Genomic DNA, 24,455 nt, shown 5'->3' with positions numbered 1-24,455 from the left:
CAAGAGGACATTTATTTCTGGTTCTTTTTGAGTGCAGGCTGTTCAGCTACTAAATGCCCGGACGTGACAAAACGGAGGATGATTATATATTCTAATTCAGTGCCAATGCTGGCCAACGTAATGGTTGTTTCTGCTCTGACTGTGGTTGAGTGGCCGAGTGCACTGAGCTGCTGGTCAAGGTTCCTGTGATTTTGGCACCACTCCCGCGGTTATTAAACTTTCCGGTGGTTTGCTTTTGCGACACTTCCTAAAAAGGCTCCGTGAGGCCGGCAGATCTGTGCAGTTTTGCAATTTGGTTGGGAGGATGGGGAGGGGCAGTCGAAGTTGGGTTAATGGCAGGGAATGAAAGTCATTTTTCTCACTTACTCCCTGTATCCATTCTATTATTTTAGACAAACAACAGTTGGATTTCACTAAATAGTTGTGGCCAAGTGATTTTAACTGACGGTCTGCAGAATTACTTATCGGTTATTTGGAATAAAAAACATTCAAATACCCCCGTGTTTCTTATTCCCGTTCATCTGCAAACATTCACTAAATTCGCAATTGGAAATGGAAGAGTAATTGACCACTCTTGATCAACCAATCACAACTGCTGTTTGACAGCCGCACGCTAGGCCGAATGGCCTCTTACTTTCCTGTAACTTTCTATAATTTTATGTTTCCCAACACCACGGATGCTCTTTCCCAGTCATTCTGCCATTTTATAACCCATTCTATCGAAATGTAGTTTGCTAACTTGTGTCCTGTCCTTCTGAAGTCAAGACCCGGATTGAATTCAGTGAGAAGTTTTCTTGCCATTTCTAGCAGGAGATTTGGAACCAGACCAGTTGAATGACAATTCAAATGGTGCCAACCCTTCACTGCAGCTCATTGTGTTTTTGAGTGGAGATGATTTCTGTTTGTTACAAAGTGCAGGATGATCTGATAAACTGACGGAGCTGGATCCAGATTCCGAATGGTCAATTCCTACTCTGTTGCTTTTGTTCTATTTCAGTGGCAATACCAATGAAGGAGATGATTAATAATTTTCACCTATGTGGTAGCGTGGCCGAGCGGTCTAAGGCGCTGGATTAAGGCTCCAGTCTCTACGGAGGCGTGGGTTCGAATCCCACCGCTGCCAAACATTTAGCAGCCCCATTTGGACAAACACACACCACCGAAAATTGACCGTTCTGTGCTGCATTTTGTCAAGAAGAACGAGGAGAGACAATATAAATATGAGTTGCTGTGGGGAAAAGGTAGGGTGTGGAATTATAGTAGTTGAGTTCCTCTTCCAGAGAGTCGGCTTGTGAACGACATGCTGAATGACCGTCTGATGTAGCCGCTTCTGATTTTATACAAACATCAGTGACGTCAGTGCAGGTCCTGTGTTCACGGTGGAGTGGATAAGGGGATGGGGTTGGAATCCTGTGGGGTCTCCTCACAGACTTCCAAATCCTACCAGCTCCAGTTCTCATCATTCCTGATTTTGATAAGGTGCCTATGGAGTTAATTATTAGATTAGTCAAAAAGAAAAGGGAAGCATTTGTAAGGGCTAGAAGGCTGGGGACAGATGAAGCCCGTGGAGAATACAAAGCAAGTAGGAAGAAGCTTAAACAATGAGTCAGGATGGCTAAAAGGGGTCATGAAAAGTCACTGGCAACCAGGATTAAGGAAAATCCCAAGGCCTTTTATACATATGTAAAAAGCAAGAGGGTAGCCAGGGAAAGGGTAGGGCCACTCAGGAACAGAGGTGGGAATCTGTGTGTAGAGCCAGAAGAAATGGGAGAGATACTTAATGAATACTTCTCATCAGTATTCACCAAAGAGAAGGACTTAGCGGTCGATTTGTCTAAGGAAGAGTGTGTAGATAGCCTGGATCATTTTGAGATCAAAAAAGAGGTGTTAGGCGTCTTGAAGAATATTAAGGTGGATAAGTCCCCAGGGCCAGATGGGATCTACCCCAGAGTACTGAGGGAGGCAAGGGAGGAGATTGCTGGGGCCTTGACAGAAATCTTTGTATCCTCATTGGCTACGGATGAGGACTCAGAGGACTGGAGAATGGCCAGTGTTGTTCCACTGTTTAAGAAGGGTAGCAGGGTTAATCCACGAAATTACAGGCTGGTGAGCCTTACATCAGTGGTAGGGAAATTATTGGAGAAGATTCTTCGTGACAGGATTTACTACATTTGGAAGCAAATGGGCGTGTTAGTGAGGGGCAGCATGGTTTTGTCAAGGGGAAGTCGTGTCTCACTAACTTGATCGAGTTTTTCGAGGAAGTGACAAAGATGATCGACGATGGAGGGGCAGTGGATGTTATATACATGCATTTCAGTAAGGCCTTTGACAAGGTCCCTCATGGCCGACTGGTACAGAAGGTAAAGTCGGATGGGATCAGAGGTGAGACGGCAAGATGGATACAGAATTGGCTTGGTCATAGAAGACAAATGGTAGCAGTGGAAGGGTGCTTTTCTGAATGGAGAGCTGTGACTAGTGGAGTTCCGCAGGGATCAGTGCTGGGACCTTTGCTGTTTGTGGTATACATAAATGATTTGGAGCAAAATGTAACTGGTCTAATTAGTCAGTTTGCAGACGACACTAAGGTTGGAGGAGTTGCAGATAGTGAGGAGGATTGTCGATAGATAGAACGGGATATAAATCGGTTGGAGACTTGGGCGGAGAAATGGCAGATGGATTTTAATCCGGACAAATGCGAGGTAATGCATTTTTGAATGTCTACTACAGGCAGGAATTATACAGTAAATGGCAGAACCCTTAAGTGCATCGACTGGCAGAGGGATCTGGGTGTACAGGTCTATAGGTCACTGAAAGTGGTAACGCAGGTGGATAAGGTAGTCAGGAAGGCATATGGCATGCTTGCCTTCATTGGCAGGGGTATTGAGTATAAAAGCTGGGAAGTCATGCTGCAGCTGTATAGAACCTTGGTTAGGCCACACTTGGAATATTGCGTGCAATTCTGGTCGCCACATTACCAGAAGGATATGGAGGCGTTGGGGAGGGTGCAGAGGAGGTTTACCAGGATGCTGCCTGGTCTGGGGGTTATTAGCTATGAGGAGAGGTTGGAGAAACTCGGATTATTCTCACTAGAGCGACGGAGATTGAGGGGCGACTTGACAGAAGTTTACAAAATTATGAGTGGCATGGACAGAGTATATAGTCAGAAGTTTTTTCCCAGGGTGGAAGAGTCAATTACCAGGGGGACATAGATTTAAGGTGAGAGGAGAAAACTATAGAGGAGATGTGTGGGGCAAGTTTTTTACGCAGAGGGTAGTGAGTGTCTGGAATTCGCTGCCAGAGGAGTTGGTGGAAGCAGGTACGATAGTCGTGTTTAAGAGGCAGCTTGACAAATACATGAACAGGATGGGAATAGAGGGGTACGGACCCCGGAAGTGCAAAATATTTTAGTTGATGGGCCATATGATCGGCGCAGACTTGGAGGGCCGAAGGGCCTGTTCTTGTGCTGTACTTTTCTTTGATCTTTGTTCTTTTATTTTGTTTGGAAAAACGCGGAGAGGCCATGCAAATATAAATTGTTTGGGGGTAAAGCGGGGTCTGTGGAATTGGTTGAGTTGCTCTTCCAGAGAGCCAGCACGGACATGATGGGCCGAGTGACTTATTTTGCAGCCATTTCTGATTTGATAAGAACATATTTGAGCTCGGAAGCTGCTGTTAGTCGTGGCTGAATGTTTAAGGTGACGGATTTGAAATCCATTGGGGTTTCCCCCTGTAGGATTGAATCCTGCTGACTACAGGTCCCAATATTCCTCATTTTGATCAGGTGCCGCCAACCTCACTCCAGCGGCTCCTGTGAAACTGACAAGGCGACACATGGCAGAAATTAATCACTGAAAGTAACTGACACACATCAAATTCTGCCGCTTTCATGTCGCATCTTTTAACTCCCTGTTCTCCCTCTCAGACATTTCCAGGTCTGTCAAATGTCATCCACCCGGGAGTTCAACCTCTACCTCGTTCTACTGAATATGGTCCATTTTCGGTACGTTGCAGCTAGTAGGTGTCTCCATAGCTCAGCGTTTAGATTACTGGACTTGTAAACCACGGGTCAGGCGTTCAATCTTTGCTGAGATCTATGTTTATCCGTCAGCTGAGAATAACGTGGAAATTTGAGAGACTGCATAAGAAGAAAAAACAAAATGCTGCAGAGAAGCATTTTGCTTTTAAGTTAAAATACTGTGGATGCTGGAAATCTGTATTAAAAACAGAAAATGCTGGAAAAGTTCAGCATCTGACAGCATCTGTGGAGAGAGAAACAGAGTCAATGTCTCGAGTCAATGTAACTCTTCTTCAGAGCTGAAGAGAAGCAGAAATGTGATGAAAGTTATACTGTTTTCGAGGGAGTGGGAGGGAGCAAGTGGGAAGATCAGCGATAGGTGGGGGCTAAGGGGGGATTGACAATGATGGCGGGGCACAAGACAAAGGGAATGTTAATGGTAGCGGGAAGGGTAAAAACAGGTGCCGATTGTGACATAAAGGTAAGAAAGCAGAATGTGTTAATACAGAACAAGGATCAGCACTCTGTGAAAGAACAACGTAGAGCAACTGACAGATGGCCCTTTAGGGGCCTCCCTCCTCACCTTCCAAGGGCCCAAACACTCCTTTCCGGTGACGCACCGCTTCACTTGCATCTCCTTCAATTTAGTCTACTGCATTCTCTGCTCCCAATGCAGTCTCCTCTACACTGGAGAGACCAAACGCAGACTGGGTGACCGCTTTGCAGAACACCTTCGGTCTGTCCGCAAGCATTACCCAGACCTCCCTGTCGCTTGCCATTTCAACACCCCACCCTGCTCTCATGCCCACATGTCCGTCCTTGGCCTGCTGCATTGTTCCAGTGAAGCTCAACGCAAACTGGAGGAACAGCACCTCATCTTCCGACTACACATTTTACAGCCTTCCAGACTTAACATTGAGTTCAACAACTTCAGACCATGAACTCTCTCCTCCACTTTGACCCTTTTTAAAATCCTTTTATAAAAATGTATTTTTATTTTCTTATTTTTATTTTCTTATTTTTATTCATTTATTCATTATTTCATCCCTCCTTTTAAACCCCTTTTCTATCCTTTTTCCCCAAAGCACCGCCCTTCCCCCCTACCCCACCCTCAAAGGGCCATCTGTTACTCTTTCCATGTTGGTTTTTCACAAAGTGCTCACCCTTGTTCTGCTATTCACACATTCTGCTTTCTCACTTTTATGCCACTATCAGCACCTTCTTCAGCTCTGACCACAACCATTAACAGCCCATTTGCCTTGTGTCCATGACACCTTTGTCAATCTCCCCTTAGCTCCCACCTATCGCTGACCTTCTATCCAGCATCACCTGCTCTACTCTCCCTGCCCCGCTTCAGCAGTATGTATTCCATCCCTTTCTGCTTCTCTTCAGCTCTGAAGAAGAGTCATAGGGACTCGAAACATTAACTCTGTTTCCCTCTCCACCGAGTCTGTTAGACCTGCTGAGTTTTCCCAGCATTTCCTGTTTCTGTAATATATAAGAAGTGATTGGCTAACAAAATACCAGACGGAGAAAAATGCAGCGAAGTCTGAAGCTACTCACTTGGTCGTAAGAATAATTTTTAAAAAACAACAAAGCAGGACATGTTTCAAAAGGTGAGAAAGTTGTGCTGATGTTCAAAGAGACTTGGCTGTGCCTGTACAGAGAGCACAGAAAGTTGCATCAGTCTCTGCAGCACAATTGGTCAGCGCGTTCGGCTGTTAACTCTAAAGTTTGGTGGTTCGGAGATGAAGCCGTTAATGTTTTTCCCCCATCAACATTCAATGTTACTCAGATCCGGGTTGTCAATGGCAGCAAGAATATTTTCCACAAATGCTGCCAGTTCCGCTGTTCTTCAATGGGTTTCGATTCAGGGAATTCTCGGCGTGTAAAGCAAATGTGATAACCACTAGACTACAAAAGCTACACGCAGCTCCTTGCAGACCGACCTGGAATATCAAACTGTGCTGTCTTATTGCACTTCAGAACCTTGTTTTGTGGAAGTATAATTCGGCTGAAAACCTGAGCCACGCGACAGAGAAATTGATCTAGCATTGGAATCATCAAATGACACAGCACATCAGCAGCTCATTCAACACCTCACACATGTGCGAACAACTTACAGCAAATCCGCCCCCATCTTTCCCTCTTTTTTCCGAGCCATGCATTTTTCAGAATATCATTCAAAACCCGGAGAAGTATAAATGTCACTTTGCTTTGAGATAATGCATCCATTTACTATTTAACAACAAACGGGAACGATGCAACCATTCCTCACACTTAATTCTGTTAATGCTTCTACCGCTTTCGAGAGGGGAACTTTCCGTGTGTGAGAGACCGTGATCCCTATTACCCTACACAAACCCTGCAATGTAGCGGGGAAACTTTCCGTGTGTGAGAGACCGTGATCCCTATTACCCTACACAAACCCTGCAATGTAGCGGGGAAACTTTCCGTGTGTGAGAGACTGTGATCCCTATTACCCTACACAAACCCTGCAATGTAGCGGGGAAACTTTCCGGGTGTGAGAGCCCGTGATCCCTATTACCCTACACAAACCCTGCAATGTAGCGGGGAAACTTTCCGGGTGTGAGAGCCCGTGATCCCTATTACCCTACACAAACCCTGCAATGTAGCGGGGAAACTTTCCGTGTGTGAGAGACCGTGATCCCTATTACCCTACACAAACCCTGCAATGTAGCGGGGAAACTTTCCGTGTGTGAGAGACCGTGATCCCTATTACCCTACACAAACCCTGCAATGTAAAGAGCCCAATTTCACACACAGAAGGCAGAGAGCCGGGAATTTTCAGATTGGAAAGACGTAACTAGTGGAGTGCCACAAGGATCAATCCTAGGGCTCAATTATTTACTATCTATATTAATAACTTGGAGGAGGGGCAGAGTGTAATGTATCCAAATTTTCTGACGATACAAAAATAGGTGGGAGTGCATTTTGTGATGAGGACATAAGGAATCTGCAAGTGGGTATAGATTGGTTGAGTGAGTGGGCAAAAAACTTGGCAGATGGAGTTTAATGTAGGAAAGTGTGAGGTCATGCACTTTGGACGGAAGAATCAAAAGGCAGACTATTATTTAAATGGAGAGAGACTCCAAAAAAGTGCAGCACAGAGGGATCTGGGTGTTCTTGTGCATTAAACACAATAGGTTAGTATGCAGGTGCAGCAAGTAATTAAGAAGGTAAAGGGAATTTTGGCCTGTATTGCTAGTGGATGGAGTTTAAAAATAGGGGAGTCTTGTTACAACTGTGCAGGGTGTTGGTGAGGCCGCATCTGGAGTCCTGTGTGCAATTTTGGCCCCCTTATTTAAGAAAGGATATACTGGCATTAGAGGCAGTTCAAAACAGATTCAGCAGGCTCATTTTTGAGATGAAGAACAGTGAAACAGGTTAAGTCTTTATTCATTAGAGTTTAGAAGAATGAGGGATGATCTTATTGAAGCCTACAAGATTCTGAGGAGGCTTGACAGGTTAATGTAGAGAAGGCGTTTCCACTAGTGTGGAATCTCGAACTAGGGAACATAGTTACAGAATAAGGGGGCACTCATTTAAAACTGAGATGCGAAGGAATTTCTTCTCTCAGGGGGTAGTAAATGTCTGGAATTCTCTACCCCAGAGAGTTGTGGAGGCTAGATCACTGAAAGTATTTAAAGAGGAGGTAGATAGATTTTTGAAATATCGGGGAGTTGAGGCCTATGAGGAGCTGGCACGAAAGAGGAGTTGAGGCCTGGGCAGATCATGCATGATCTTATTGAAAGGCTTGAGGGGCCTTTCCTGCTCCTTCTTCTCATGTTCTTATGTTCATTTGAAACCTGTTTCTGGTGAAAGGGGTCGGAAATAAAAATAAAAGGCACAGATAACATAGATAAGCCAGGTTAAAAAACTTCCTTGTAGATTCCCTGGTGGTCTAGTGGTCAGGATTCGGCGCTTTCACCGCCGTGACCCGGGTTCGATTCCCGGTCAGGGAATGATAACTTGTTGACGTATTGCAAACTATGAAAAGGAGTTTCGATAATTCCATTAGAGAAATGCAGATCACATTTTCTGGAATGAGTGTGACCTCGAGTTTTGCATCAAAGTTGGAAATGTCATCCGGTCACAACCGGAAAGGAACAAACACAGAGGTGAAGATAGGGAATGAGAAAAGGGCTCTGATCCGCTGCAAAGCGCTGACAATTGAGAGGATGATGCACGGCAAAATATAGCGGTAAAAGGGAAGATTTTACTGTTTACATCGACACAAATATCTCCCAGATCTGATCCCAAATCTCGTGTTAAATGAGGAGAAAACTCCTCGCTTAATCTTCCACTTTTTAGCTGCACCTCCTTCCAAACATTGCAAACTCCTCCAGCATCTTCCATCCTGATATTTTTCTCTTTAACATTTTGATATGAAACTGCACAACTAATGTGAATAAAGTTTGTGATGGGAAAAATGTGTTCACCCCCTCGGGGAACTGAACCACATGGACACACACTGAGGAACACACACAGACATATACACCGAGAGTGACAGAGAGCAAGGGTTTGTCTCTAAGAAGAGACAAACACGCAGAAAGCAAGCACCACACCAACCTGGCTCTGTTTTTGTTCCCCTACGACAAGTTTCGTGTTTTCGTGAATAAACAGAAATAGGAAAATCCCCTTGGATGCTTTGGTACTTGGATGGATTTGATTGAATCTAACCCAGAATTAACTGTCGACACAGAGTTAAAACCAGGAATAATGAGCAGCGGGGAAACCCCAATGGATTTGAACTCCATCACCTTAACCAGTCGGCCACGGCAACTGGCCCTATGAACAGGTTAATGTTGTTGGTATATAAGATGACTACAGCAGAGAGGCGGGCTTTCGGCCCATCTTCTCCGTGCTGGCTGTCTGGAAGAAAACTCAACTACTTCCACTGCCGTGCATTCTCACAAAAGCAATTAATATTTGTATTGCCTCTCCTCCTTCTCCCAGTTAAAATAAAACCCAATATACGCCCGCATTCACTTTGAGCTGGCACTTTGTCGTCAGAGGGGAGCATTCAAAGTGACCAACAGGTGAACCACCTATAGCTTTGGCAGCGGATCCACAAATAATGGAACCTGAATCCAGCGCCTGAGTCCATTCGGCCAGGCTACCTCTCACAACCTGCTGGTTCCCGTCGCCTTGATGGTGTTTCCACTGAAACAGAACATTAAAAACATCGAAAAAGGAACAGGAATTAGCCATAAGCCCCCTCAAGCCTCCGGTACCACTTAACAAGTTCATGTCAGATCCCCAAGCTCAGCACCAATTTCCCATCTGATCCCGATAGCCCTTCATTCACTTAAAGTCCAAACATTTATCCATCTCAGCCTTCAATATACTCATCGACTGAGGATCCACAGAGCTCCAGGCTACAGAATTCCAAAGATTCACAAGCCTTTGAGTGAAGAAATGTCTCCTCACCTCAGTCCTAAATGGCTGACACATTATCCAGAGAATGTGAGCCCAGTTCTAGACGCTCCAGCCAGGGGGAAACAGCCTCTCAGCATGTTCACTGTCACTCAGGAATCAACCCAGTGAATATTGGTTGCACACAGACAGCGAGTGAATGGAGGGAACAAAGAGCACAAAAGTGAACAGAGATAGAGACACAGGCAGAGAGACTGAGAGAGTGAAAGAGAGCGAGGCAGATATACAGGGACAAAAAGCGGCAGACAGTGGGAGAGAGAGTGGTAGACACTGAAAGGAACAGATACACTTCACCATTCCTCGTGATCGTTAACTTAGATTGACAGACAGAAAGAGAGAAATAAAGACTTACATTTAAACAGAGCCTTTCACCAACCCAGGACAACGGGAGGCCCTTTAGAGCCAATGAAATCTTTTTGAAATGTAGTCACTGTTGCAATCTAAAAGCAGAGAGGGTTTGATTAAAATGCTGATTCAGTAGATGAGAAAATTCGATCTTAAGAAATCCATGTCAATGTAGAATCTTTATTTCTATCTCCTTAAACATTTCATGGTTTGTTTGATGCCGATTCAGCAGCTGTAAATCTGCAGCTGAGTGAGTAAATTTCACCTCGAATCTCTGACGAAACAGGGACAAAGCATCCCATTTCTATCAGGTCATCTCTCAGCCTTCTCTTTTCTAGAGAAAAGAGCTTCAGGCTGTTCAGCCTTTCCTGGTGATTATAACCTATCCGTTCCTGGAATATTTGTGAATCAACTTTAATTTTCCTGTTCCTTCCGACACCCGATAGCAGTAGAAACAGTTCCTAATGTCCAAGGGATTTCAGTTTGGACTATTTGTATTTAAAAGTTCATTCTCTCGATGTGTCCATTGCCTTAGCCACTCAACCACAAGGACTCGGTGTCTGTCTGTTTAAATGTTGCTCAGTGACAATTTCAATCATCCGCCACTTTGTACCAAACCGACCCTGAGAAGCTGAAAATTCTCCATTCAAAAAAAAGAAAACTCTTCTTGAATATTTTAAAATTGCTCTTTTTATTCTCTGTGCCATCTTAATATGAAGCCGCACAACTAACGTGAATAATGTTTGGATGGTGAAATGGGGAACTGAACCGCATTGACACACACACAGGAATATACACCGAGATTGACAGAGGGCAAGGGCTTGTCTCTATGGAAAGGCAAACATCCAGAAAGCAAGCATGACACCAACCTGGCTCTGTTTTTGTTCCATTTCTAGCTGTAACTTTTGTGAACGCTTGCAGACGAATGGAAATTAGAGAACGCTGGGGGTTTTGGATGTTTTTTGTGCAACTTAATCGACATTTAATTGTGCAGGCACACTCTAAAATTCAGGAATGATAAGAAGAGTAGTTGTCATGATTCCAGCCCACCTCTGGTGACCCCAATAGATTCAAAACCCGTCGCCTTAACAACTCAGTCACGAATCCAATCCCCAGATTTGCGTGAATGCAGTTTGTATAAAATCATAGACGGCTACAGGAGATGGTCATTCAGCATATTGTTAACATGTCGACTCTCTGGGAGAGCAACGCACCGACTGCAATTCCACACCCCGCCTTTTTCCTACAGCAACACATATTGATATCGTCTCTCCTCGTTCCTCCTATCAAAGTAAAACACCGCACACCGCACTGGATTGAATATGAGTTTGTCTCTGTTGGTTCAAATGGGGCAGCTGCAGATCCTAAAAGGAAGATAACTTGGACGTTTGGCGACTATGGGATTCGAAACTACATTTCCGTAGAGGCTAGAGCTTTAAACCAGCGACTTAGGCCGCTCAGCCGCGATATCACGTAAAAAGGGGTCATTCATAATTTCCTTCACTGGTATTGTCAACAAAAAGAACAGAAGCAAAGGAGCAGGGGAAGGTCATTGGGAAACTCGAACCAGCTCCGTCAGTTAATCAGATCATCCTGCACTTTGTAACATGCAGAAATCATCTCCACTGCTAACTTCTTTTTTCAATGTTTCATTATGTCGAGGTTTCAAATGATGTTTCTTTTTTCCTGTGTGACTCTGCTGTTTACTCAATGAAATGTTGGTAATAGGTAATGAGATTGTATATATCGATTCAGAAAAATGAGGAGATGATTGGTCAGGGTAAATATTTTTTGATAATTCGATTTGACATCAACTATTTCAAAAAATTTGAAAACTATAAAATGTTTCAGCATCCATCTCTTCATGTCATTGGGTCAGGGAAACTTTGTTAATTTTCACACACTGTGCCTGGACAAGGCAGAAGGCCCTGCACCTCTTTCAATAATGTTTTTCTTAACTCAGAGTTTTCAAAGGGAATTGGACAATGACTAGAAAGGGAGAAAAAGAACAGGGTTATGGAAAGCCACAAAGAAATTGAGATTAACTAGAAATTTCTTTGTACAAAACTGACAGAGACATGATTGTCCGAAAGACCTCTTACTGCGCTGTGCCATTTGATGGTGACATTGTTGATCAGTCTGTCTCCGGCATTCCTAATGAGAACAGCCAAATTCCATTTCTTCAAAACAAAGACCCAAAGTGCTGCTGCATGACGTCACCGCTTAACATTTTAGTAAAACCCATTGGGTCTTTGCGCTGTTTCCTGTTTCTGTGGTGCAGTGATTATCATGCTTGCCTAACACGTGAAACGTTCTCTGGTTCAAAACTAGGCAGAGCCATTATCAAAATCTGTGGGTTCACGTTGCAGCCACGTGACCTGGTCAGTGTTTATCCCTCAACCAAGCGCACATGGTCTGCTCATTGTGACGTGTCTGGTTTTCACTGTTTCCTGAGTGGTGATTGGCTGCCGTGTTCCCTGCATTACAACAATGACTGCACTTCGATAAAAGCAAAACTGCGGAAACCTGGAAAGGAAAACAGAAAATACAGGAAAAACTCAGCAGGTCTGACAGCATCTGTGGAGAGAGAAACCTGCTGAGTTTTCCAACATTTTCTGTTCTTATTTCAAAAAAGTACTCAATTGGCTGGAAAGTGGTTTGAAACATCCACTGGTCCGGAAAATCGCTATATAAATGCAAGTCTGTGTTTCTTTAATTATCTTAAATCCCAGTCCTCTGGTTACTGACCCCCGTCAGTGGAAACCGCCCGTCCCCACTGCCCTCATTCCCATCATTTTGAACAGCTCCGTGAATTGTCCGTTTAACCTTCTTTATTTTAAATAGAACAATCCCGGTCTCTGTAACCCCTCCACCAAACTGAATTTCCTCATCCCTGAACATGATGAAAGGCAGAGGACTGAAACGAGATTTTGGAAAATATTGTCAGTTGGCAGGTGGGAAAATGGAGAAGGAACCAAAACAGAAAACCCAGTCTCCAGCTTTGTGTATCTTCAGAAAGACTTTGGGAACCGGAATCCGAGGAGAATGAAGGGTGAACTGTTTGACTGACCAGAGACAGTCAAGGCACCTTTCCCTTCTTTAAGACGCTGGAACATTGACTCTGATGTTATCAATAAAGTTAACTGATCTGAGGCATTGAAAGGATTCTCGTTACTGCACATCAGGAATTCAAACCAAACATCGGCTTCAGGACAATCAGAATACTTGGTAACAGACAAGACAGCAAAAGGCTCGAAGGGAGACGGCACCGGTTGTAGGAGAGCTGGTTCCCGGTGACATGGATGTGTCTGCAGTAGGTGGGGTCAGACTGTTTCCATGTGTCCACAATGAATGTCCAAACCTTTATTTTGGAAGAGTAAAACTGATAGAGAACAATTGTCATTCCGTTCGCCGCAATCTGAAGCATTAACTCGCTGACACCCAGCTGAAGTTTTTTTCGGTCTCTGTGGCGCAATCGGTTAGCGTGTTCGGCTGTTAACTGAAAGGTTGGTGATTCAAGGCCACCCAGGGACGAAGCTGTCACTGTTTTCTCCCCATCAGCCTTCATTGTCACACAGTTCCTGGTTGCCATTGGGTCGTTGAACTGAATGTCAAGTCTCCTGATATGTTACCGGCTCCACTGTTATCCAGTGAGCTCCCAGGCAAGCGGCTTTTTTTCGAATATTCATTTCAAATGTAATGGGAAAACAATTAGGCCTACCAAGTACCGATATCCAACACACTGGACAACTATGAAGTTATTGGATTCAAACAACTCCATCAATTCTTCCTTCTTCCTCATTTCGACAGTGAGTGAGACAGGGAAAAGCAGAAAAGCAGCAATATTCCGGCCCCGCACTCTCCAATCACCCGCTGCCAGCAGAAAGCAGCGACTGCAGCTTCAATCAGCGGGTTACTGCCCATCCCTGGGACACAAGATACTCCAACCCGGGCCAAACCTCCCAATACACCGAGCACAGGCTCAGGAAAACGCAGGTAGATTATATCCCGGTCACTAAACCTCCGACAGCTTTTACAGAAAACCCGAGTGAGTGAGTCACAAATAAAAGTCACACCAACTTTCTAATCTCTTCCCTGTAAAATTCCTTTACTTTATTGAAAAGCTGACTGTTGTGAATCTGAAAATGAGCACCATGGGATTTGTGTTACCGAGTGACTTGTTTTCCATTGTTTGTCCATCAGGTTTGCAATTCAATTTGTGTTGGATATTGAAGCGAATCTAATTTCAAAATGAGGACACAAAGCAGGTAAGTGTTAAATGCAGAAGAAAATCCTGAGGAAAATCGGTCACAGTATTTGGAAGGAGGTGCAGCTAAGAAGTGGAAGATGTGAATGATGTTATTGATGATTGAGAGGAATTAATTGCAAACTTGGGGCATTCGTGGGCCGATTACGTTTCACACTTTAAAATTCCGACCAAGCTGAGGTATTAGTTGGAAAGCAAGAAAACCATCCATGTATGTTGGGATATGCAGTAGTTGTGCACATTCCCGGCTAGCTCAGCCGGTAGAACATGTGATTCAGGTTCGTGCGTTCCAACCCCAAGCTAGTTGCTTTTTCAAATTCTGACTCATTGTCGTACAGACTGGAAACATTGAACCTGTTTCTCCCTCCAGCTGCTGTCGTTTTTCCAGCATTTTCTGTTTTTGTTTCAGGTTTCCATCATTCGCAGTAATTTGTTTTTATCTTTTTACTTTTACATTTTCCTGCTTCAAAAAACACCAACTAATCACTGCGGCTCCTGTGAAACTTACAAGGCAGAAATTCATCTCTGAAAACAACTGACACACATCAAATTCAAAGTACTTTCATGTTGCATCTCTTTCTGCTTCTGTCCCTGCCTCGCCTCCAGCTCCCTCTATCTGTCCAGCTCCCAGGTAAATTAGCTGCTTGATGCAGACACAGTCAGTTCGTGGGAATGGGTAAAAATCGTGAGTAAAGAGACACCTGGATCTCATCTTCCTGGTTCTCCCAGATACAGGAATGTGCACAGTCCCTATTACCCACAGTCACTCTCCTCCCAGTTGTTCAGCTTTTTAATTGATTTTCACAGTGGGTTTCAATGTGAAGAAAGCAGAGCTGTGATAAGCTGATATTGTTCAGCAGATGTACTGCAAGAAGGTACATAACAGGCTGATGATAACAGTGCTCTTTGGACGCAGTGAGCTCTAGTGAAGGATTGGCACCATTAATGTATCGTTCAATTAGTCTCTCGACAAATCTCGTGCTGGAAATGACAAGAAAACTCACTGAATTTGCTCCGTGTTTTGGTTTCAAAAGAGCCGAATACAAGGTAAGAAAGTACATCTCACTCGAGTGGGTGACAAAATGGCAGAATCACTCGTGCTATTGGCAAAAATAAAATTATAGAAAGTCACAGCACAGAAAGTGGCCATTCGGCCGGGCGTGCTGCTTTCAAAGAGCAGTAGTGATTGGTTGATACATCAGGAATGATATTTGTGCCAGTGCAAACTGTAGGCAGCAAAATTTGCACGTTTCCCATCCATATTTTGCCTCACACCAACATTCCTATGATCAGTTTAATACCCTCACTCCACTTGAACCAAGTGAGATGATTTCCAGCTCTGAGGCGAAACTTAAACTCTCACTCATCTGATTCTGGTGGAGCTTTTAAACTTTCCCAATTAATGAATAATCAACACTCGTTCGAACAAACTCAATAAATCGACAACCCCTGACTGGGAATCGAACCCGAGCCGCGGCGGTTTGAGCGCTGAATCCTAACCACTAGATAACCAGGGAAGGTGCACCAGCATTTTTCGATTCGGCTTATCTACGCTGCTTTTAGCTATCGTGTTTCAGTTCAGATCTCTTTCACCACAAAACTGCCTGTTTAGGTTCAACACAAAGGACTTCTTCAGCCAAGGAAAATAACGGTTGCTGTGAGCTGGAACATGAAATTGACAGTAAAGTGAAATCGTCCCACAAGCTGCTCATGTGCAACTTTAAATTTCTAAAACCCTCCACCCTTCTCGCTGTTGGTCAAATGAAAGCGCCGATTCCCAGTCACTGGACATCAGAGTAACTACCAATAAAGCTGGACAGGTGGATTATGGAGGCTACTTTTGACTTTTTTTTCATTCCCGATCTCTTTCACCAGAGACAACTTTCTCTGACCAAATGGCCTGTGTCAGATGAACACAAGTGACATCTTCACCAATGAGAAGAACCATTGCTGTTAGCTGGAACATGAAATAGATACTTTCCTCCTTTAAGAATGTTCTTAAAGCCTCCCACTTTGACCTAGATTTTAGTCATCTGACCGAATATGAGGCTCGGTGTCACACTTTGTTATATAATGCTCCTGGGGAACGCCTTGTGAAGGTTTCATTAGGTTAAATGCGCTTTATAATTTAAGTTGTTGTTGTTTTTGGATATATATAGAAAGGGTCACTCTCCAGTTTTATCTTTCACGCTGATGATTGTCTCTGCTACATTTTAACATGAATTCGCACAACTAATGTGAGTCAAGTTTGCAACGTTAAAATCGTTTTCACCACCTCAGGGAACTGAACCACATTGACAATCACAGACACAGAGATATACACCGAGAGTGACAGAGGCCTAAGGAGAAACACTCCCAGAAAGCAAGGATGTCACCAACTTGGCTCAATGTTTGTTCCATTTCCGAAAGCAAATTTCCTGAATGCTGACAAATGAATGGGAATCAGAAAATACAGGAGTATTTGGATGGGTTTCCTTCTATTTAACTGATAATTAAACTGGTTAAATTCAAAAATGGTGAAAACTTTAGTCAGCAGGATTCCAACCCTTGTGTTCATATTTACAACAAACGTTAATTATCTAAATTTCGCTCACACTAAAATAAACAAGCCTGGATAATGTTCTTGCCAGGTTTCAAACCGCAGCTCCATCATACGTGAAGCGAATATGACCCCCACTCGCCTCTATAAACCCTGCGCTGTGAAGGTCCCAATGGAGCTGTCTGGAATGTTAAACGGTGACGTCATGCAGCACCACTTTGGGTCTTTGTTTTGAAGAAATGGAATTCGGCTGTTCACATTAGGAATGCTGGAGACAGACTGATCAACAATGTCATCATCAAATGGCACAGCTCAGTAAGAGGACCTTCCACACATCTTGTCTATATCAGTTTTGTACAAAGAGCTTTATAATTAATGACAGTTTCCTTCTCTTTCTCCTTAACCCTGTTTTTATTTCACTTTCAAGCCATTGTCCAATTCCCATTTGGAAACTCGGTGTTAAGGAAACCAATATTGGAAGCTTCAGCTGCTTCCTCACCTGAGCAAATACGTCAGACTTGCTCCAGACACTGACGTTTGCAGCGCTTTAATTTGGTTAGGAGAACAAGGCAATATAATTTGCAGGCTAACCTGAATGTTTTTTAAAAATCATTCATGGGATGTGGGCTTCGCTGTCTGGGCCAGCATTTAATGCCCATCCCTATTTGCCCTTGGGAAGATTGTCTGCCTTCTTGAACAGCTGCAGTCCATGTGGTGTAGGTACACCCACAGTGCTGTTAGGAAGGCCAGAACAAATTAAATGTAAAATAAAACTTATCTTACTCCACCCTACAATGCATCTTATCCTCATTTTGGAACAGTAGCCCAACTGAACAAAAGTTTATTTGTTCCACTTAACAGAGCAGCATTCTCTTGTCCTTCCATGATAAGATTGTCATTTTAGTTCTGATTATGGGGCAACCTTTGTGTAGTGAACTAGCATCCACTAGGAACTGGGTTGTGAACTAGCATCCACTAGGAACTGGGTTGTGAACTAGCATCCACTAGGAACTGGGTTGTGAACTAGCATCCACTAGGATCTGGGTTGTGAACTAGCATCCACGAGGAACTGGGCTGTGAACTAGCATCCACTAGGAACTGGGCTGTGAACTAGCATCCACTAGGAACTGGGTTGTGAACTAGCATCCACTAGGAACTGGGCTCTGAACTAGCATCCACTAGGAACTGGGTTGTGAACTAGCATCCACTAGGAACTGGGTTGTGAACTAGCATCCACTAGGAACTGAGTTGTGAACTAGCATCCACTAGGAACTGGGCTGTGAACTAGCATCCACTAGGAACTGGGTTGTGAACTAGCATCCACTAGGAACTGGGTTGTGAACTAGCATCCACTAGGAACTGGGTTGTGAACTAGCATCCACTAGGAACTGGGTTGTGAACTAGCATCCACTAGGAACTGGGCTGTGAACTAGCATCCACTAGGAACTGGGCTGTGAACTAGCATCCACTAGGAACTGGGTTGTGACCTAGCATCCACTAGGAACTGGGTTGTGAACTAGCATCCACTAGGAACTGGGTTGTGAACTAGCATCCACTAGGAACTGGGTTGTGAACTAGCATCCACTAGGAACTGGGCTGAGACGGTCCAAATACATTTCACGCAGGATCTTGAACCAGTGACAGTGAAGGAACGCCGATAAATTTCCAAGTCAAGATGGTGAGTGACTTGAAAGGGAACTTCCAGGTGTTGGTGTTCCCATCTATCTTCTGCCTTTGTCCTTCTAGCTGGCAATGGTCGTGGGTTTGGATGCTGCTGACTAAGGAGCCTTGGTGAATTACTGCAGTGCATCTTGTAGATGGTACACACTGCTGCCACTGCGCGTCGATGGTGAAGAGAGTGAATGTGGATGTGGTGCTAGTCCAGCAGACTGCTTTGCCCTGGATGGTGTCCATTTTCTTCAGTGTTGTGGGAGCTGCACTCCTCCAGGCAAGTCGGGAGTATTACATCAGACTCCAAACTTGTGTCTTGTAGATGGTGGACAGGCTTCGGGGAGTCAGGAGGTGAGTTACTCATTGCACGACTCCTAGCCTCTGACCTGCTCTTGTAGCCACAGTGTTTGCACGGCTAGTCCAGTTCAGTTCCTGGTCAATGTTAACCCCCAGGGCACTGATAGTGAGGGATTTGTGATGGTAACGCCATTGAACATCAAGGGGCAATGGTTGATCCTCTCTTGTTGGAGATGGCCATTACCTGACACTTGTGTGCTGTGAATGTTTCTTGCTAATTGTCAGCCCAAGCCTGGATATTATCCAAGCCTTGCTGCATTTGGACATGAACTGCTTCAGTAACTGAAGAGTCGGGTATAAGACCATAAGGCCATAAGACATAGGAGCAGAAATTAGGCCATTGGGCCCATCGAGTCTGTTTCCCCATTCAATCATGGCTGATAGGTTTCTCAACCCCATTCTCCCGCCTTTTCCCCATAACCTTTGATCCCCTTACCAATCAAGAACCTATCTATCTCTGTCTTAAATACACTCAATGACCTGGCCTCCACAGCCTTCTGTGGCAATGATTAACCACTCTTTGGCTAAAGAAGTTTCTCCTCATCTCTACTATAAAAGGTCTTCCCTTTACTCTGAGGCTGTGCCCTCGGGTCCTAGTCTCTCCTACTAATGGAAACATCTGCCCCACGTACGGGTATGGTGCTGAACATTGTGCAAATCATCAGTGAATATCCCCACTTCTGATCTTATGATGGAAGGAAGGTCACTGGTCAAACAGTTGAAGATGGTTGGGTCGAGGATACTACCCTGAGGAAGTCCTGCAGTGATGTACTGGAGCTAAGATGGCTAACCTCCAACAACCACCATCATCTCGCTTTGTGCTCGGTCTGACTCCAACAAGCCGGGAGTATCCCTCTGATTCCCATTGACTCCAGTTTTGCTAGGTCTCCTTGATGCCACACTCGATCAAATGCTGCCTTGATGTCAAGGACAGTCACTTACACCGCATTTCGGGAGTTCAGCTCTTTTGCCTGTGTCTGAACCAAGGCTGTAATAAGTTCAGGAGCTGAGTGGCCCTTGTGGAACCCAAACTGGGCATCAGTGAGCAAGTTGTTGCTCAGTCAGTGCCGCCTGTAGCACTGTTGATGACCCCTTCCATTACTTTACTGATGATGGAGAGGAGACTGATGGGGCGGTAATTGGCCGGGTTGGATCATTCTCACTCTTTCATTCACAGTTTGGATGGGAGAACGAGGAGATACAGTATAAATTGCAGGGTTCTGGGGAAAAAGTTAGGTAATGGCAATGACAGGACCGGCAGAAAGACCGTTTTCTCTGCTGTAACTTTTATAATTTCATACAAATAATAGTGATGCAGGTGTAACAGCTGTAGTCGTGGCCGAGTGGTTAAGGCGATGGATTAGAAATCCATTGGGGTTACCCCGCGCAGGTTCGAATCCTGCCGACTACGTTTCTCATTACTTCTGGTTTTAACCGGGCACAGACAGAATTAATTATCGTTTGAATCGAGGAAAAGCGCTCCAAACATATCCGTGATCTCTCATTTCCATTCATTTGTCAGCCTTCTGCAAATCTCCAGTGGGAAATGGAAAAAACAAACTGAGCCAATTTGGTGACATGATTTCATTCTGGCATTTGTCCCTCCTTCGGCCTCTGTCACTCTCGGTGTTTTTCTCTGTGTGGGTCAATGTGGTTCAGTTCCCCGAACACAAACTGTATTCACATTAGTTGTGCAACTTCACATTTCAATATTACAGCGAAAGATATCAGGATGAAAGAGGGAAGAGGAGTTTATCTCTTTCTATCCATGGGCTACAACAACAACTTATATTTTTAAAGCTCTTTTTACCTAATGAAACGTCACAAGGCGTTTCCCAGGAGCATTATATAACCAAGTGTGACACCGAGCCTCATATTCGGTCAGGTGACTAAAAGTTGGGTCAAAGGGTGAGGCTTTAAGAACTGTTGTAAAGGAGGAAAGTATCGATTTCACGTTCCGGCTAAAAGCAACGGTCATTCTCATTGGCTGAAGACGTCACTTGTGTTCACCCGATAGAGGCCATTTGGCCAAAGAAACTTGCTTCTGGTGTAAGATATCTGGAATGGAAAAATGCCATAAGCAACCTATATGTGTCCAAATGCTGTGTTAGTGGTTAAAATGCCGCAAATTTACCAGCACAACTTGCGTTCGATTCCTGGTTAGGGAGTTGAAGCTTATTCCTCCTGGGCGAGCTGATCAAATCAATGTGATTGATTTGCTGGTTGAAAATAACACCGTTTACCTCTGCCAGAATTGTTGGAGTGAGAGTGGAATTTTCACATCAGAGCTGGAAAAGTCACAAGGGCAAAACTCGCGAATAAATCCTGATTCGGAATGAGGGGGTGAAAATAAAAGAGAAGGGCTGTGATAGCTTACAAAGCACTGACTATAGAGCTGGTGGTGCGAGGCAGTATATTATTCCTCTATTACCCATGTCATATGCAGGTCTAATTTCCTGATTTATGCCTTGCCCAACATTATCACTACAGTTTGGTGGCCTATAAACAACTTCCACCAATGTTTGCTGTTTCCTAGCTCCACCCAAACTTATTCTACATCTTGATCCTTCAATCTAAGACCCTCTCTCACCGATGTACTGATCTCGCTCCTTATTAACAGCGCGACCCCGCCTCGTTTTCCTTTTTGCCCAGTCTTCCGAAATGACTGACATCTTTGATTATTCAGATCAACCAATTACACTGTTGTTTGGAAGCAGTACACAGGGCCGAATGGCCTCTTTCCTTGTTGTAACTTTCTGTCATGTTATGTTTCCTAACACCACGGTTAAGATGAACTTTCTTGTCTTCCATGTGATGCTTTCAATTTAAGACAATAAGCAAATTCAGCGAGTTTCCTTATCATTTCTAGCACAGAATTTGGAACCGGATTCGTTGAATGACATTTAAATGGTTTCAATCGTCAGATGCAGCTCACCGAGCCCCAACAAGCACTGTGAGCATCAGCCTGTTATATACATACTTGCTGTACATCTTCTGAGCTATAAGCTGATCACAGCTCCACTTTCTGCTTATTGAAGGACATGGCAAAAATATTCACAATTTCAAATCTTAACAACGTGCACATTTGTGAATTTCTGTGTGTGTGTCAATGTGGTTCAGTCTCTCGTTTTTATTCATGTTAGTCCTGTAGCTTCATATTAAGATGGTACAGAGAGAAAAAAAAGCAGTTTTAAAAGATGCAACTGGATATTTCTTTGAGTGGAGACTGTTCAGTAACTGGACGTACGGATGTTACAAAGTGGATGATGATTGAAGTTTTCACATGATCTTATTCAGTAGCTGAAGATGCTCGAATGGCCAATTCCTGATGATAATTTTTTAATGTTCTAATTCAGTGTCAATGTTGGTGAAGACAATGTTTGTGTCTAATCTGAATGTGGTAGTGAGGCCGAGCGGGCTCAGCTGCTGGTTCAGGTTTCCATCTCGCTGCTGACTTGAGCTTCACTCTCACCGCTGCCAAACTTTCTGGTGGTTGGTTATTTGAGGCGCTTCCCAAAAATTCTCCGTGCGCTAAAGGAGCAGCTGAGCTGTGCCGTGTTGTATTTCAGTTGGAAGAATGAGGAGAGACAGTGTAAATCCCAGGGTGACTGGGAAAAGATGAGGCAATGGCACGGACTGGAAGACCTTCTTTCACTGGGACTCCCTGTATTCATTCTATTATTTTAAACAAACAACATGCAGCCTTTACACAGTTGTTCTGGCCGAGTGCTTAAGGCGTTTTTCTACATGGTTCCAATCCTGCCAACTCCCCTTCTTCTCATTCCTGATTGACATAAACTGTCTGCAGAATAAATTGGCTGTTAAGTGGAAAAAAAACCACCCAAACCCACGGTGTTTCTTACTTCTGTTCATCTACAAACATTCAATACATTTTGCCCCTGAAATGGAACAATAATTGTCCAAGTTGGTGACAACCTTGCTTTCTGTGTGTTTGTCTGTCCTTTGGCTTCCGTCACTCTCGGTGTAAGGCTCTGTGTGTGTTAATGTGGTTCAGTTCCCCGAGGGGCGAACACACATTCATCATCACAAACTTAACTCACATTAGTAGTGCAGCTTCATATTAAAATGTCAAAGAGAAAAATATCAGGATGAACGATGCAAGTGGAGTTTGCAATGTTTGGAAGGAGGTGCAGCTAAGAAGAGGAAGATGTGAATGATGTTATTGATGATTGAGAGGAATGTATTGTAACCGTGGGGCTTTTGTCGCTCGATTACCTTCGACACTTTGAAATTCAGAACAAGCTGAGGCTCCAGGTGGAAAACAATATTGATCTCTCTGAATTTTTGCGTAGGAAGCAAGCACCGTGTGTGCCCGGCTAGCTCAGTCGGTAGAGCATGAGACTCTTAATCTCAGGGTCGTGGGTTCGAGCCCCACGTTGGGCGCCGGCTCTTTTTTAAAGCTTTGCTGTTTTCATGGGTGATCCCCAGCTCCCCATTCCTCCGGCAGTGTCACCGCTCAAACTGAGTCTCTTTCCATCCCACTTTGTTAATATCACAGCCGCTGGTTTCTGAGCAAAAACTGCCATTGGCTTCACTGGAAGTCGGAGAGTTCCGTATGGAGGGTTTGGTACTTTCATTGCTCGCAGCCCATGTTCAATTCCCAGTCAGGGAAAACCTTATTTCCTGCCTCTGTGTGAACTGTCTAAATGCACAGGAATTCCTCGCGTAAACGCTTAAAACGTACCTGAAATTCACTGTAAGGGAGAGTGAAGTGTTTCCTGTTGGTTGGAAGAATGAGGAGAGGTAACATCACATAAAGTGTACAGTTTTAAAGGGGTTTCTTTGTTAATCAGCGAGTGGTTAGGATCTGGAATGCACGGCCTGAGAGTGTGGGGGAGGCAGATACAGTCGAGGATTTCAAAAGAGAATTGGACAGAAAATGCAGGTCTTCGGGGAAAAGTTGGGCGAGTGGGACCAGGTCAGTTATTTTCCAGAAGAGTAAGAGGCCTCCCTTTTCAGACGGAGATGAGAAGATTTTTTCTCCCGTCGAGGGCCGTTAGCCTGTGGAATTATTTTCCCCAGAAAGCAGTGGAGGCTGGGTCACTGAATTTATTCAAGGCAGAATTAGACAGCTTTTTGATCGAGAAGGGGTTATGGGGGTTTGGGGCAAACAAAAATGTGGAGTTGAGACCACAACCTGATCAGCCATGAGCTTATTGAATGGTGGAGCAGTCGCAAAGGGCCGAATGGCCTCCTCCTGCTGCTAAATCCTATATTTCAATGACCCCGGCCGAATGGCCTCTATCTGTGGTGTAACATTAGCTGTCATTATGTAATACTATGAGGGGCTCCAGGGGGAAAATGGTTCCATTCCTCCTCCTATTTGTTATGGTCTAATTCAGCGCTGATACCACTCAAGGCGATGGTTACGGTGCTTCTGTTTGCTCTGTAGGTGCGTATCCGAGCGGCCCAAGGCCCTGAAATTCGGTTGTAGCGTTTTATGAAACGCGGGTTTTAGTGTCTTATGAAGCGTGGGTTCAAATCCCACTGCGATCGAAATTTCAAGTAGTTTGTCTTTTTCGAAAATCCATTGGGATGCGCTCGGGGCAGCTGACGCCTGCGGTGCTTTATTTTGGTAGGAAGAACGAGGAGAGACGATAAAAATTGCAGGGTGACCGGAAGTGGGTGGGGCCAAGTGCCAGCTTTTCCCACTGTAACCATTCTGCAATTTTAGCTCAAAAACATTCATGCTCCTTTAGTAGTCATGGCCGAGTGGTTAAGGCGATGGATTTGAAATCCATTGTGGTTTCCCCACGCAGGTTCGACTCCTGCCGACTGCG

At 44.4% G+C, this 24,455-nt stretch overlaps 5 non-coding genes across 5 annotated transcripts; all 5 read left to right on the top strand.

Annotated features, from left to right (window-relative positions):
* The first annotated feature begins 1,041 nt into the window (after positions 1-1,041).
* On the top strand, positions 1,042-1,123 carry trnal-aag (transfer RNA leucine (anticodon AAG)). Its single transcript has one exon. It is a non-coding gene; the product is annotated as a tRNA-Leu (tRNA).
* Positions 1,124-7,929: 6,806 nt separating this feature from the next.
* trnae-uuc (transfer RNA glutamic acid (anticodon UUC)) lies at positions 7,930-8,001 on the top strand. The gene has a single exon. It is a non-coding gene; the product is annotated as a tRNA-Glu (tRNA).
* An 11,982-nt stretch (positions 8,002-19,983) lies between these two features.
* On the top strand, positions 19,984-20,065 carry trnas-aga (transfer RNA serine (anticodon AGA)). Its single transcript has one exon. It is a non-coding gene; the product is annotated as a tRNA-Ser (tRNA).
* Positions 20,066-22,985: 2,920 nt separating this feature from the next.
* trnak-cuu (transfer RNA lysine (anticodon CUU)) lies at positions 22,986-23,058 on the top strand. The gene has a single exon. It is a non-coding gene; the product is annotated as a tRNA-Lys (tRNA).
* A 1,315-nt stretch (positions 23,059-24,373) lies between these two features.
* Positions 24,374-24,455, top strand: trnas-uga (transfer RNA serine (anticodon UGA)). The gene has a single exon. It is a non-coding gene; the product is annotated as a tRNA-Ser (tRNA).

The sequence above is a fragment of the Cetorhinus maximus genome, chromosome 23 (assembly GCF_964194155.1).
Source record: "Cetorhinus maximus chromosome 23, sCetMax3.hap1.1, whole genome shotgun sequence".
Taxonomy (NCBI): domain Eukaryota; kingdom Metazoa; phylum Chordata; class Chondrichthyes; order Lamniformes; family Cetorhinidae; genus Cetorhinus; species Cetorhinus maximus.
Note: the sequence above shows the minus strand (reverse complement) of the source record. Positions and strands in the feature narration are given on the sequence as shown.